Source organism: Canis lupus, chromosome 1, assembly GCF_003254725.2.
Source record: "Canis lupus dingo isolate Sandy chromosome 1, ASM325472v2, whole genome shotgun sequence".
Taxonomy (NCBI): domain Eukaryota; kingdom Metazoa; phylum Chordata; class Mammalia; order Carnivora; family Canidae; genus Canis; species Canis lupus.
Window position 1 is genome coordinate 74,113,257 of NC_064243.1, and position 15,326 is coordinate 74,128,582.

Below are 15,326 nucleotides of genomic sequence, written 5' to 3' on the forward strand. Positions count from 1 at the left end.
GAAGTGAGCCGTTCTGTCATCCTGCTCTAAACTAGGAATTTTTTCCTCCAATTAGGAAACTTGGTTTGTTCAGAAGCAGTATTATTCTAAGAGCTGACTTTTCAGCATTTTGAAAGTTCTCTGTTATAGTAATGGAGAACACAAATGTGAGACACTGATATTGAGAGGGAGCACCTCTGTAATGGTGCATCACAAGAACAAGACAGACCCAGAGTGCAAGCTGAGAGGGATCAGAGATCCCTTTGTTGAATTTTATCAGTTAGACCAATGAGCAAATATAATGGGCTGAGGTTTAAGTATTATTTAGTTCTCAGTCTCAAAGCTATTTTCATCCCCCCACTGATTGGAACTACAAATCCCTGCCTTACATGCACACAGGATTCACATATAAAGAACATGTATATATAATAGCCCTTGAAAGTTTATGAAGTGCTTTCCTGAGCATCGCAAAAACACTATTAATAAGCAGGAATCATTAGTATTTCCACTGCCTGCGTGCAGCTTAGAAGGCGTACGCCCCACCCAGACCAGCGGGCCTGTGGCAGAGCAAGGACTCCCGCCCGAGCCTTGGGCCCCTCTGCTGGCGGCCCTGTGCTCCTTCTCACGTGCAGCCAACCCATGGCGTGTGCTGTCTCTGCAAGTGACTTAGATAAACTCCTTGATGATTTTGAAAACATGCAACGATTTTATCACTACACGCCACAGGCCCCTACGGAGGGCAGGCACGGTTAATCCTGACAGTATCTAATGTGTGTTGAGCACTCTCCTGGGTGCCTATGAAAATGATCTTGATAGAAACATTTTCTCATATTTTCCAAATCACTCTTTTTATGGATGGTTAGATAGAAGATGGTACATCCAGTTTTTGTGTCTAACCATTTTATTTAATTTTTTAGAACATTTTATGTTTAACAAAATAGGTAATGGTTTAGTACAAGCTTTTCTCTGTCTTTTCTGGTTTTTCTGAAGGCTTGGGAAGGCTGCTTTTATAGATGGGAAGGGAAAAGTACATTTTGTCTGATTGACTTAACCTAAAATAAATTTTGCTTCACTTTCTTTAAAGGATTTCCATTTTTATTGGGAAGAGAGTTTATTCCATAGCTTCATTATCACTTTAACTGGCGAGCCAAGAAATAAGTTTTAGAAATAAGCCCACAATGATCTGTTTTCCAGATTCAATGTTATTTAGAGGAATACAATCTTTTTTATAATACAGAACAAGAATAAGATGACCTAGACACCCCGACTTTGGATCTGTACTCCTGTCTCATCAACTTGTTGGCAGAATTTTTATGGAGACTTTTTTTTATTCGTTGTTGATTGAATAAGCTAAGCAAGCTTATTTAATTGTCCTCAAAGTTGTGCAGTTCTAAGGGTGTGAGTGCAGCTGGGAAACTGAGTAACAGCCTCTGTGGCCTTTCTGACAAGGCACAGCCTTGCCTGCTTATAGCAGACATCCATCCATCCATTTTGGGTAAGTCTTAGGGTGTGTATACCAAACCCAAAAGCACAAGTGCCCTGAGCAAGGAAGAGGGCTCTAGGATCCTCCATGGCTAGTTAATGTGATCCTCACTGTGTCTTTACAGGTAAACCCATCAAACTTAAAAACCTTTCAGTAAGACCAAAGCATGCCAATCTGTCTTATACTTAGACTTAACCAAATGATGACTTTTTGCTTTGATGACAGTCAAGGCTGGCATTACGGAGTGCCTGCTAAGCCATAGATACTGATTGGTGTGCCTTATTTAATACCTATTTAATCCTCACAATGAATGGGTGATGGCTGTTATTACCCCCATTTTACAGATGTGGAAACTAATTTTTTAAAGATCCACAGCCAATAAATATTGAAAAACCAGTTGATTCCTACTCAAGTGAGAAGGTGGCAACTGAAAACCACCACTAGGGGTTTTACAGCTGTCATCCCAGATCCACAGTATCTGACTAGGCAGCACATTTCATGGCCGATGTGGTTCAAGAAAGGCTTATGGACATGGGCCTGCCATTTTGCTTTTTACCCCCAAGGAGCAGGTGCAGTGGACCCACTTAAGTCCAAGCTCAGGATGCTTGCAGACTCCGGAACTGGAGCCAGATGGCCTCTGTTCCATCACACTTCATTTCTCAAGAGTAGCTCTGTACATGGTGGTGTCCCCATCACGTGCCTCCCTGTAGGAATTCAGATAGTTGGTCCACTGCCATACAGCCCAGTCGCCCAGTTATGGCCACCATAAACCTTTGTTGTTAGAAGAGAAAACAGAAGCAGGACTGTCCTGTTGTCTTGAATGGAAAAAAGAGAACATGGTTGAGACCCAGAGAAAAAAATAACAATTATGTACATGATTCTACAATAAATATCTCCCATGCGACTTGTTTATACATCTAGAGGATCAATAAAGTGAGAAACCGCGATTCACAAGGTTGGGTTGTGAGTATTCCCTCTTGGGGGAAGAGCCACACTTTATTTACAGCCTGCCCTTCCCCGTGAGGCCCCTGCCTGGGGTGCGCTAAGCAGGTAGTGCAGGGGCCGAGTGGCCCTGTATGAGACCAGCCGTGGACCCTAGACCTGTTTCCTACGCACACACCCTCAGTGGGGAGCCTGGGGTGGAGGGAATGTTGAAATAACTTCTAGGCCCACAAGGGAACAGTCCCTGCCCAGGGTGCCACGTCAGCACATGAAGCTTAGATCATCCTCTTTCCCTGTCAGTGCTCTGCTTGACCAGAAATGTGGTATATCTGGGCAGCCACGCCACCAACGCCAAGCCAGCCCTGGGCTCTGTACCTACTAACCTATTCCCTCTCACCCTAAACAAATTTGACGTGTGGCTCCTGCCAATCACATATTTGCTGGGTTGAGTTTTTTTTCTTCCCTCTTCTTTATTTTTTGTCCTATAAGAGCTTTCTGCCTTCAGCCTTATTTTTGCAGTTCACCAAAGGGAGACTGTCCACTTCACCAAGTGTTTATCACCTAAATTGCCTTCTTGAGTCCCACACAGGTGGGAAGGTTCAGAGGGCTCGTAGGGAGAATCAGTGGGTGAATCGGTGGCAGGGACAGGAGCCAGCCCCACGCCCACACAACTGACGTGTTTGCACCGTATACTAATGCCAACTTGTATGGGAACAATGAAACGTTTTTATAGGACTAGAGAGGTGGAGAGCTGTTTCAAAAATTATGTCATTTTATAGGTCCACTCAGGAAGGAAGACGACAGGTGAAAACTAGATATGATAAGACTGCACTTTCCTGGTGCATTAATAATTAAATGGTGCCCACCATGAGTCAGAGCTACCTGCCTTGGCACCGACAAGGGCAGGATGAACCCCCAGAGGTGAAAACCCACCGTGGGTCTTTAGAATGGTTGTTTTCATTTTTGACCTCTGCCTTACCAGCACCACCCACATGTTCTCCTGCACTCCCCAGTAGGCTTATTTTAGGGTCCCAGCTGGAGAGCGCTGGAATCTCAGCATGGATTCTTTCAAATTACCTGATTGTGTTCAAAGGGACAGAGGATGTCCTTTCATAGTTCAACCTTTCTAATTTGCAATTGGTTTACAGGAGGTAAAAGATTTAATGTTCATTTAATTAATGCACCAATATTATGGTCACAGCTTGTGATGTTCTACAGACCCAAAGTGATAGCAGCAACCAATTGGCTGAAGGGAAGTAGTTCACCTCAGGAGTTTGGTCTGCTGGATTCCCATGAGATAATGGTACACATTTTTAAGGGAGGGAGGGAAGGAAAGCAAAAGGTATTCCATAGTCTTCGTATGTTACTTAAAACTGCCTCCTCACTTGGGGTCAAAAACATTTCTAGACTTCTTGGAAACTGGGGACACTGTAGTCCATGAACCACTAGAAGGCCAAACCCCAAGATCCTCGCACCTAATTCAGCCTTTGCATCTCTGTCAGGCTTGTGTCCCTAGTTTATTGTCTTAATTGATGAAACTGATTCCAGAGTCCCCGGGAGAAGGAGTGTCTTCCTGCATCAGGTTCTCACTGGGAGGGGTAAAGAGCCTGGTGTGGGCTTGGGGGGTCACTCATATTGTGAAAGTGGAACCTGAAGTAAATGAACTGTGGACAGGATAGCCTTTGATGGGTCGGCTTTTCTAATTTGAAATTAGTTTGCAGTGGGTGGAGGATTTAATGTCTGTTTAATTAATCCACCATAGATTAATTACTGTCACAGCTTGTGAGGTTAGAGAGACCCAGACTTGTGGGGTGTCAGGCACAGAGCCCGGCACAAAATAACAGCTCAGGAAATAAGCTAGCTCTGTGGGTGGTGGCCCATTTGACTCCATTTCATTTACTCTACTTCGCATTTCAGAATTTTTTCGTCTCAGCCCTCGTGGGTTATACAGTCCCACTCTTCTTTAGATGAAGAAACTCATCCAGGAAAGGCTGTGACTTGTCTGAGGCCACCCAGCTTTCTGACTCTCTGTTTCTTGAACCTCCCCCCCCCCCCCCCCCACCAATCTTTTTTGATGTGTATGTGCTGCTGGCACAGGCTTTTAGGCTGAGCAGAGCCGACTCTAATTTCAGACTTGTTTCATATTCTGTTGACAATTACATCGCCCATCTTGCCATTTATAGCTTTGACTTTATAGCTTTGGGAAGCACCTTAAAATATTATTGCAAATGCTCTACCCATCCAAATGTGCATGCTCCATGACTAATAATGAGGCTCTTAAGTGGCGGCATAGGAGAGCCGCAAGATGATAGCTCATGTGAAATGAGGAATCTGAGCAAATGGGATTTGGTAATGGACTTTTCAGGGACACCAGTTTAATGACCATTGGTCCGCGGTTACGTTGGCATGTTCTGTATTTTGAAAGGCACAAAATGTCAGGCCATTGCCCAAATACTGGTTGAGATTTTGATTATTTTGCAGAATTGTAGCAAAGTATCTCAGGACTGACGTTTTTTCCCCTTCTTTAAAGCTTTCTATTTGATGTTTCTGTCCTTTGTTTACGAGTGGTACTTACTAGTGTTTGTAGATCTAGCAAAAAAAACCCACAAATTTTTCTCTCCTGTTGCTCAGTGGTTTAATTGCTCTGTTCTTGGAGTAGTAGTAGCTGCCCTTGGATTTGAGAGCATTCATTCACTCATTCATTCATCAGACTTTTTGCAAGTACTGTTATGCACAGCGGCAGAGGGGGGATGAAAGGAACGCAAAAGAGATTAGATGTGGTCCTCACCCCAGGGAGCACAGTCTCAGCACAGTCTCAGGGAGGAGAAAGGCCTGATTTCAATAAACAGCAATGATGCAAGGCAGAACATGAGGCCAGGTCAAGGGACAGCATGCCGAGGTCACAAGGGACTGAGTCATCCCCAGGTGCCCCTCTGGGAAAGGGGTCATGATGTGAGTCCCAGCTGGACCTCAAGGAATGCTGGGAATTATGAGAAGTGGTGATGGGAATTGGCAGCAGGGGCAGGTGGAGAGCAGTGGCAGGGCAGGCATTCCAGAGATGAAAGAGGGTGGAGAGGTTGGTTGGCAGGTGAGGACAGGTGAGCAGGGGTCTGGCGTTGGAAGCTCTGCTATGGAATCTGTGCCCGCAGGTCAGTGGGAAGCTACAGATGGATCTTGAGCAAGGAAGCAAGGGGGGTAGCTTTAAATTTTAGAAAGATAAGAAATGATCAGAAGGATATAACCCCCTGATTTTACCTTTCCATCCAACAACCAATCCAGTTGGGTTTCTTAGGTTTGCCTGTCAACTCCCTTCTTTGGGGATGATTTGTCTCTGACCCCTCCCGCCCCCCCAGCTCCCTCTGGCCATGGCTCCGCTCTGGAGCAAGCCCTCAAGAGCCCTCAGAGATGCGCCCCAGCCTCCCTCTGAGCCAGGCCTGCTGCACCTGCTCCTGTTGCCCAGAAGGAACCTGGACAATGATAATCACACTGGAGTCACTCGTGTTCTTCGAATTTCAAGAGCTCAAGCAAACGGGGGATCTTGAGATTTCAACTAAGGACTCCAGGCTAGATCAGTGTCAGCACAGAGTGCAGTGCCCGAAGGCGAGCGGGTCTTACAGAAATTGCCAAATAATTCTCCTTCCTACCTGAGCTGCAAGCAAGTTCCTGATGAATGACTTTGCCGAGCCAGTCCCTAAGGGGGGCCAACTCTGGGAAGGGGACAGAACTGAATCGGGGGGAGCCAGCTGGTCTGCTCAGTGTGCCTTGGTCAAACCTTCAGCAAACAGTACATTTCCTTGAAATTCAGCTTCTTTGTCTATAACGTCAAAGCACTGAGAGATCCTAAGGTTCCTTCGGCTCTGTGACTCGATGATTCGGCCCAGCTTCATCTGTTAAAACATGTTAGATCAGTTTCTCTGGTTTTCGTTACCCTACAACGGAAAGCATTTTAAGCAATCACATTAACTCAATTCACGGGGCTTACGGGACACTTCCTACCAGCCTACCAGCCGCCCCCAGCCTCTGGGGCAGGTGGGGTCACTGCACACATTTGCACCCTCTGCCTCCCACCCCAGGTGACCCAGTGGCTTCCCAGGCTTCCCTGAGCCACTGACATTGGTCTCCTGGGATTGCTTTGGTCTCTGGCACAAAACCGGAGGTGAGCCGAGGACTCAAACATGCTTGTGCAGCTCAGCGGGTCTTTCACTGTTGGGTGATCCACCAGAGGAATGGTGCCCTGGGCGAGCCTGGGCGGGGAGCAGAGGGCCCCCCGGAGCCCAGAGGGCTGCCTGGAGCAGAGACGGAGCCGGGCCTGGGCAGGGGAGCGGAGGAGGGGGAAGGGGGGTGGTGCTCGCTGTCACAGGCCCCGGGTTTGGGGGTGATGTGTCCTGCCGCACTGCTGAGGGCACAGCCGCCTAGAGGCACCCTGGTGGAGGACTGGGTGCCCCCTTACCCTGTGGGGCTGAGCACTAAGTGCAGGAACGGGAGTCGAGCGTTGTAAGCAGTACAGCCACTTGTTACTGTTACCAGAGTCCTACACTGAAGGAGAAGCCCTCTTAGGGGGACCGGGAGGGAGATGCTGGGCTGACATCTGTGGGTTGGCCTGGCAGGACGGCTGGGGTCTCCCGCTCCTTTTGGATGAGGGGGAAGACAGAGGGGGGAGGGGGGAGGGGGGAGGGGGAGGGAGGAGGAGTCAATCAGGTTCAGGGGCGTGTATCCATCCGTCCCAGGCTCCGCTGGCCCGGAAAATCCGGGAGGGGAATCTAGGAGGCAGGCGGCCTCCTCTGTGTCCCGCCAGGAGGACAGCTGGGGACTTGGTCCCTGCCGGCCCATGGGGCACCCGGGGAGCCCTTGCTGAGGCTTCGGGAGAGCGCGCGAAGGCCCCGCAGGTGCCGAGGAGGAGGGGGGCGGGGAAGGGCCGCGAGCCCCCGGCCCACGTGCCCCGCGGCCTGGGCCGAGCCCGGGGCGGCCCTCCCGGGTGGTGCTTCCGAGGGCGCGCGTGGGGCAGTGGCGGCCCTTCCTCGAGCCCCGGGGCTCCTCGCGCTCCCCGCGCCGGGCCCTGCTCCCCGGCCCCGGCGGCGCCCCAGGTCCTCTTGCGCCTTCTCGGTGCTCGGCCTTGGCGCGCACGTGGGGCTCGGCCCGGCCAGGCGTGGGGGCGGCCCGCGGACAGCAGGGCCTCAGCTCCGGGGTCTGGGGCGGCGCTCACCCCGAGACCCAAGGCCGCCGGCTTCGCGCTGAGCGCACCCGCGCCGCTAGGAGGCCTGCTTCCTCCGCTTAGGGCCGCCTCGGCCTTTTTCCCCCCGAGAACAATTACTGTCTTTAGAAATAATTTCCTTATTAATCATGTTATTTGAATAAATGTGCCATTTTAACGTATTTTTTTCCTCATCTGAAGGTTTCCTATTAAGGAGTGTGTGTGTGAGTGTGTGTGTGAGAGTGTGTGAGTGTGTGTGTGAGTGAGTGTGTGCGAGTGTGTGCGAGTGTGTGCTGACGGAGGAAGTTGAGCGAGAAGCGAGCAGCTGGGGTCCAAAGTACTCACCCCTCAGCTCGGGCGGAGGCAGAGAAGCTCCACTTGTCTTGCACGTTGGAGATTCTCTCTTTAAAGAAAAAAAGATTTTATTTATTTATTCATTCATTCCCGAGAGACCCACAGGGAGAGGCAGAGACCCAGGCAGAGGGAGGAGCAGGCTCGGTGCGGGGAGCCGGGTGCGGGCCTCGATCCGGGACCCCGGGGTCACGCCCCCAGCCAGGGGCAGACGCTCCACCGCTGAGCCAGCGGCGTCCCACACGTCGGAGATTCTTTGCAAGATTTTGCTTGTTTTTTCCTGAAACCAGGTGGCACCCGCTGGTTGCTGGGGGCCCGCGGGAGGCGCAGCGCCGCGGCGGTCCCGGACTTTCCTCGGGGCGGCGCCTGCACCGCGGAGCTCCCCTCGAGGCTGGGACACCCCGACACCGGCGAGGCCGACCCCGTGCACTTCCCGCGTGTCCGGCCGTTGCACACATGCGCAGACACTTCAGCCGTGAGGCGTCTCCAGACACGCTCGGCCCTTAACCGGTCGGAGCCGCCGTGTGCGGGGTGGGTCGTCGCCCCCTTCGCGACCGACCCTCGGGCGCCCCTGGGGTCAGAGCAGCAGGGGGGGTGACGCGCGGCAAATGTGCTTGCGCCTCCCTGTGTGCGGAGAATTCACCTCGGCTCACAGCGCGGCAGCGGGCGGAGGAGGGGGCGCCGGGCAGGTCCCGGGACCCTCTGCCCTCCCGGGGTCCTCGCGGGTCTGATAATCTCGCTGATGTGAGAAAGATTAACAGGAGAAAGTGGACGCCGCGACCGAGCCTCCAAGGCGGGCCAGACAGCGGCTTGTCTGCCTTCCAGACGAAGAGGCACTTATTTGTGAAGATCTGACAAAACGGGGGGGTTGGAGCTTCAGAAGCAGCGACAGAGCCGGTTCATGCAGAGTCCGCAGCCTGGGCTCCCGTCTCTGCCACTAGGCTGCCTTCTGTGCCCCACGCAGGGAGGGCGCCTTCACAAGGGAGATTCACCTGCTGCCGTCAGGGGGACACATGGGGTCAGGGTGTCCTTCCAGCCCTGCTGCTTAAGCAGCTTTAATTCGAAATAATCAACCGGCCAAAGTGGTGTGTTTTGGGGTGGCCTGCTCAGGCCCCGCAGAGCCTGTTCTCGGGTTCCTCAAGAGACACAGATCCCAGTACTGCTGGGGGGGGGGGGTTCGCACATGTAAGTGAGGTCACCAACCAGCTGATCTTAAAGTAGGGGCCCCCCGGTTGTCCAGGTGGCCCCCGTGTAACCCCACAAGCCCTTAAAAGCAGCCGAGCAAGGCGGAACATCCAGTTGGAGAACTAAGGCAGAAAGAGAGGCCAGAGAGGTTTGAAGCACCATCGGGGGTCTTGGGGATGGAGGGGAGGCCCAGCCCCGAATGCAGGGTCGTGAGGTTCCTAGACCTGGGAATGACCCTGGCCCAAATCAGGGGCTAGGAGGGGGCGGGATCTTCAGTCTTACTGGGGGGGATTCTGCCGACAACTTGAGTGAACTCAGAAGTGGGTTCATCCTCGTGACCCCACGACACCTTGATTCCTGGGTTGTGTGGTTCCAGCCGCCGCAGAGAACCAGCTAGGCCCAGACTTGTGACGAGAGAAAGTGGCAGTACATTTATTTGTGCTGTTTTAATCTGCTGCCTTTGTAGTAATTTTTATCCGATAAATTTGCAGCGATAGGAAACGCATCCAAAGGGGGATATAGGCAAGGAGGCGAGGAGGGAAAAGAGCCCGAAGCCAGCCACCCAGCTAGCACGGGACCGTCCTGCAGGTCTTAGTGAGGTGGCAACACAATTCCTTGACAAACAACACTAACCACTGTTCATGTTGCTTGAGCTCCAAGTTGCACGTTTGGCCTCAACTTCGTGACGCTCCTTTTTTTTGTTTGCCAGGGTACGAGCGGTTATTTTAACCCCCTTCTGAGCTATGAGAAAATATGCTTTTCCTCATTTAAAAAAGATCGTTCCAAATGCGTTGAAGTTTCAGGTGTTCCAGGGGATTAATACTCAGTGTGGAGTAATCATTGGGTTGACGTGTTGGGGGTAAAGATGAGAATGTAGCAGAGGAGATCACAGAGCAGCCCGGTGCTGTCCTCTGCCTGCCAGGAGGTCTGGGAGTTGCCTCCCGTTGGGCCCACGTAGCTCAGCCAGGTGGGGTGTGCATAGTGTGTGAAGCTATCAGTGACGTCCCAAGAATTGCACAACTCCATAGGACTCTTGGCCACATTCGCCGTTTCCCTTGCTTTTCAAATCCACTACAATGTTCTACTTTGTCAGAACGATTGTGGCCATTTCAACCGATTAATTTTGGAAAGGTGGAATTTCCAGCTGTTTGTGCCAGGTGTGCTCACACCTGTGTGCCCAGTGCATACGGGATTGCAGTGAACAAAATTTCCTGAGCCAACTGGCCACATAGAAAAGGTGAGATAGGGGTACATGCATGTCCATGTCGGTGGCCCAGGAAGGGGGAGCTGTGGAAGCAGCAGGGCTTCAGGTGCTTCTCCAGTGTCCCAACGGCCAGAAGCTGGGCCACACAGAGGCCCTTACAGGCTCCCCTGAAGGACTCAGAACACAGCCCCCTGAAAACACCTACCCCCATAGGGCACCAAGAGCAGCTAGGAGTGAGTCAGAATTCTGCACCAGCCAATGGGGAGGTTTACAGCTGGGCCCAGTCTTGTCCCAAACCCTTAGTCCAAGAAGCAGAGGCAATCGATAGGAAAGGGATGACATGGGGCCCAATGAGCTAAAGAGGCACTGGCCCTCTTCCCTCTCCGTGCTCCATACCCAACACACCAGAGAAGCATTGCCCCGAAGATTCAGAGCTGAGCCCCAAGCGCCCCCTGCATACAGTCAGCCCTCGAAGACGGGAGAGGAGGAGGCTAAAATTGAATTTAATATTAGGTCTGTGGTATGAACTCAAAATGTCACCAAGGGATGGAAATGGGAAAGTTGACACAGTATCAGCGAAAATAATGCTGGATGTTACACTCAGTGAAGTAAATCAGACAGAGAAAGACCAACACTGTATGATCTCACTTATGTGCATAATAATAATAATAATAATAATAATAATAATGATAGATGGGCCAAATGGGTGGAGGGGGTCAAGATGTACAGATTTCCAGCTATAAAATAAATAAGTCCTGGGAATGTAATGTTCGGCATGATGACTATAGTTACTAATACTGTATTATTGCATATTTGAAAGTTGCTGAGAGAGTAGATCTTAAAAGTTCTCATCACAGAAGAAACAATTACGTGACTATGTGTGATGAGGGATGTTAACTAGACCTTACTGTGGTGATCATTATATAATATATACAAACACTGAATCATGTTCACCTGAAACTAAGCTAAAGTTCTATGTCAGGGGTGCCTGGACGGCTCAGCTGGAGGAGCATGTGACTCTTGATCTCAGGTCATGAGTTCAAGCCCCATGTTGGGTGTAGAATTACTAAAAAAAGCAAAATAAATTTTAAGGTTCTATGTCAATTACACTTCAATAAAAATCAATCATTGGAGGGACGCCTGGGTGGCTCAGTAGTTGAATGTCTGTCTTTAGCTCAGGTTATGATCCCGGGGTCCTGGAATCGAGTCCCACATCAGGCTCCCAGCATGAAGCCTGCTTCTCCCTCTGCCTATGTCTCTGCCTCTCTCTCTCTCTCTCTGTATCTCTTATTAATAAATAAATAAAATCTTAAACAAATAACAATCACTGGAGAAAAATAAACCGGTTTCATGCTTCTATCCCCCCAGAGATGCGAACTGCCCAGGTACAGGTGACATATAGTAGAGGGGTTACACAGGCTCCAGGTGGCCCCAGGTTCTGGGTGAAGGTGTGGGAGCCAACAGGTTTGGACTGAATGTTAGGAATGACTGGAGGAAGAATAAGCCAACTATGAAGGAATGAATTCCCATGTCTGCAGGGATGCAGGCTGACGTGGGAGATTGGAGCAGATAGGTGCTCCCTAAAGTCACTTCAAACCTGGAGCTTCTCTTCCTCCCTTGGGACCCTGGGAGAGGTGAGTAGTGGGGGTGGCTCAGGGGGAGAGGGCAGGCAGGGGGCCATCTGCAACTGCGAATGGCCCTGGGTGGCTCAGGGCCTGGAGGTCCGTGGCACACTGAGCTGGACACCCCAGTCTGGGATCTCCAGTTGCCTCTGCCTGGCCTCAGACAGGCTCCTCTGCTGGCCACCGCTGCCTGCTGGCTGTGGGCATGGCGATACCACTGCACTGGCTGGTGCCCCGGGTCTGCCCCACGGCCTCCCTACAAGGGTACGGCAGTGACAGCTACTCACAGGGCCCTTGGCCCCAGGGCACCTGGCCTCTGCTCTCGCAGGAGGGCCAGCCACTGCGCCCCATGTGGTCATCTCTGCTGTGATATGAGCCGGGCACGAACATTTGCAAGTGGGAAAGGCCTGGCTGTGGAGCCCTCGCCGGGGGCCGTTAGCAGGTGACTGTAGAGCTTGGTTGTGGGACTCCGCCACCCTGGTTACTGACGATTTAAGATTTGGGGGAAGAAATATAGAAACAAACAAAAAAAAATAACATGAGATCATGAAGTCCCCACAGGGCTCAGCAGGGTCCAAAGAACAGTGGGGTTCCGAGTCCAAAGATTCTGTGGGCCCTGGTCCTCCAGTCTCTTTCCCCAGGCATCAATCCTTTTATATTCTCCCCGTCTTGACTGATTAAAAATCATTCCTATTCCCCACCCTCATTCTTGCTTGGCCCACCTCCTCTGGTTCACCGGAAGAAGGCGGAGGGCTCCATGCCTTCACAGGAAGAGGCCCACAGCTGACTGCAAGGAGGCCAGGGTTGCAAGATTTAGCAAACAAAAAGCACACATCCTGGGATCCCTGGGTGGCGCAGCGGTTTGATGCCTGCCTTTGGCCCAGGGCGCGATCCTGGAGACCCGGGATCGAATCCTACATTGGGCTCCCGGTGCATGGAGCCTGCTTCTCCCTCTGCCTGTGTCTCTGCCTCTCTCTCTCTCTCTCTCTCTCTCTCTCTGTGTGTGTGACTATCATAAATAAAAAAAATTTTTAAAAAAGCACACATCCATTGAACTTGAAGTTCAGATAAACAACAGTCTGATGTTTGGGACAGACTTGCAGTAAGACCTTATTTGTTGTTTATCAGAAATTTTTTTAAAAGATTTTATGTATTTATTCACGAGAGAAACAGAGAGAGGCAGAGACACAGGCAGGGGGAGAAGCAGCCTCCCTGCAAGGAGTGCACGTGGGACTTGATCCCAGGACCCCTGGATCATGCCCTGAGCTAAAGGTAGATGCTCAACCGCTGAGCCACCAGGCGCCCCTGTTTATCAGAAATTCCAGTTTAACTGGGTGGGCAACCTGCAGTATCCTGCCACCTGGAGTTTGTGCAACTTAAAAGGATCAGTTGTGTTCTCAAATGTCAGGCCTCCTTCACCACCCCCCACGCCCCCAAAAAAGAACTAGCGGGATCCACTTCCTCGGCTTGGCGCCCACTGTATCATGTTGTTGCTAACAACTACCCTTCAGGGTTTGGTGCGCCTTTGCCCAGTGCTGTGACAGGCCCTTCACCCAGATGGCTGGCAAGCCTCTGTGCTTCTCTGGGGGGAGCCACTTACCCACTCGCGGGCTTTGCGTCAGGGCGCCTGGGGTGGGAGGGCTGCCCGGCGGGCTGGATCCGGGTTGCGCTCGGCCTTCCAGGCAAACGCCCGTTTCCCGTGGGGGTGCTTGCTCTCGGCCTGCCAGCTGACCGCAGTAGAAGGTTCCAGTCCAGCCCCGAGGCTCTAGTATCCTGAGCCTCCACGACTCAGGTCGGGTCCGCATCCCTGCAGCCCGCTCCACCGCGCATCACCTGGTTCCCGAGGAGCGGCCTCCGCTGGGGCGCCAGGCGCGCCGGCTGCTGCCTCGCCTCCCGGAGGCCAGAACGTGCCCCGAGGGACAGTGTGTCGCGCCCGTCCCTGCAGGACTAGTGGTTGGGAATAGACGGCAGCGGCCTCCCGGTCTGCGCGATCGCCCTTTGATGTCCCTGAATGCGAGGCAGAGCCCGGGCGGCGCTGAGCGCTGGTCAGCTCGCGCCTTGTTCTAGGGCGCACGGGGGCGGCCCTGGGGTGGGGGCCCCGCGGTCCTCCCGCTCCGCGCCCGAGCCTGGGGGCCCCGCGGTCCGCCCGGCGCTCTCCCGTCACAGAGCGTTTCTTCAAAGCAATGAACATACATTTGATCCATCTTGCGTTTTAAGGAGACAATGGTTCAAAGGGTTTGCAGGGCTGTTTTTAATGTCAAAGTCTGGAAGGAAAATGATGTCACGATGCTGGGAAGAATGTCCAGATATTCCAGAAGACCGTGGCTGAAGAACTCAGGTTTTTGTTTCTCGCAGACTTGGGATCATTCAAAAAAGGTGCCTTTAACCATTCGTTCCAAAGAGCTTCGGAGCTTGAGCTGCGGCACCTGGAGCAGCTTTCCTTCCTGTGGTTTGTCAGACACCAGCCTGGCTGGGCCTGCGTGAGCCCGTGCGCCGAGGCAGGGCAGGAGGGGAGGGATGCGGTTGCATTCCAGCGCAGCAGAAGGCCAGCAGCCCGGTTAGAGTGACGAGAAGACCCTAATAACAACAAGAAGGTGATCCTATTAGGTTTTCCTGCCTCTGCTGTATGATCTTGGGCCAACTGCTGAACCTCTCTGATTTTTAGTTATCTCACTTGTAACATGTGGCAAAAACGGCCTCTGAAGACTGTTGCGCGTATTGATGAGATAATGAATGAGCAGCTGTTTTAGTGGGTGGTACGTGCTGGGTTACACAAGTGTTAACTCTGTCTCCCCTTTCCTTTGACTTGGTTCTATCACTATGTTTTACTCTTCCCCGCACCCCATTTAGTAGGGCATACATGTTACAGAGATCTCCTCCAAACGACTCTGGCCCCCCCGTCTCTAAGTGAGGAAGAAAACACAGGAGAAATAGAGTCATGGGGGGGGGGGTAGAAGGAGAAAGAGCGTGGTTGTGATTTGTTCCATTCTCTCTGGGAGTGGGGGGTTCTCTCGTCTTCGGGAAGTGGGGGTTGTCCTTGCAGATGCCTGTGGTCCTGACACAGGCTGTGCTGTGGCCGGGGACTTTGGGGGCTGGGAATCGTCTGATGGAGGACGGTGGCCCTCTGGGCCTGAGCTCCCAGGACGGCCCAGGCCCGCTGTGGTATTTGGGCGCAAGGCAACCGGCATTCGGGAGGCTCTGTCAGTTGGCTGCTTGGGGAGAATTGTGTTCTTTACCATCTCATTTCACTTTTGCCTCATTGTCTGGGTTTCTTTATTTGTCTGTGATGAGGAGACTAGAGACAGTTGATTATCACTCGGGGCCACCCTCAGCGCAGAAGTGAGAGAGGCAGGCCCTGAGGGGGAGAGT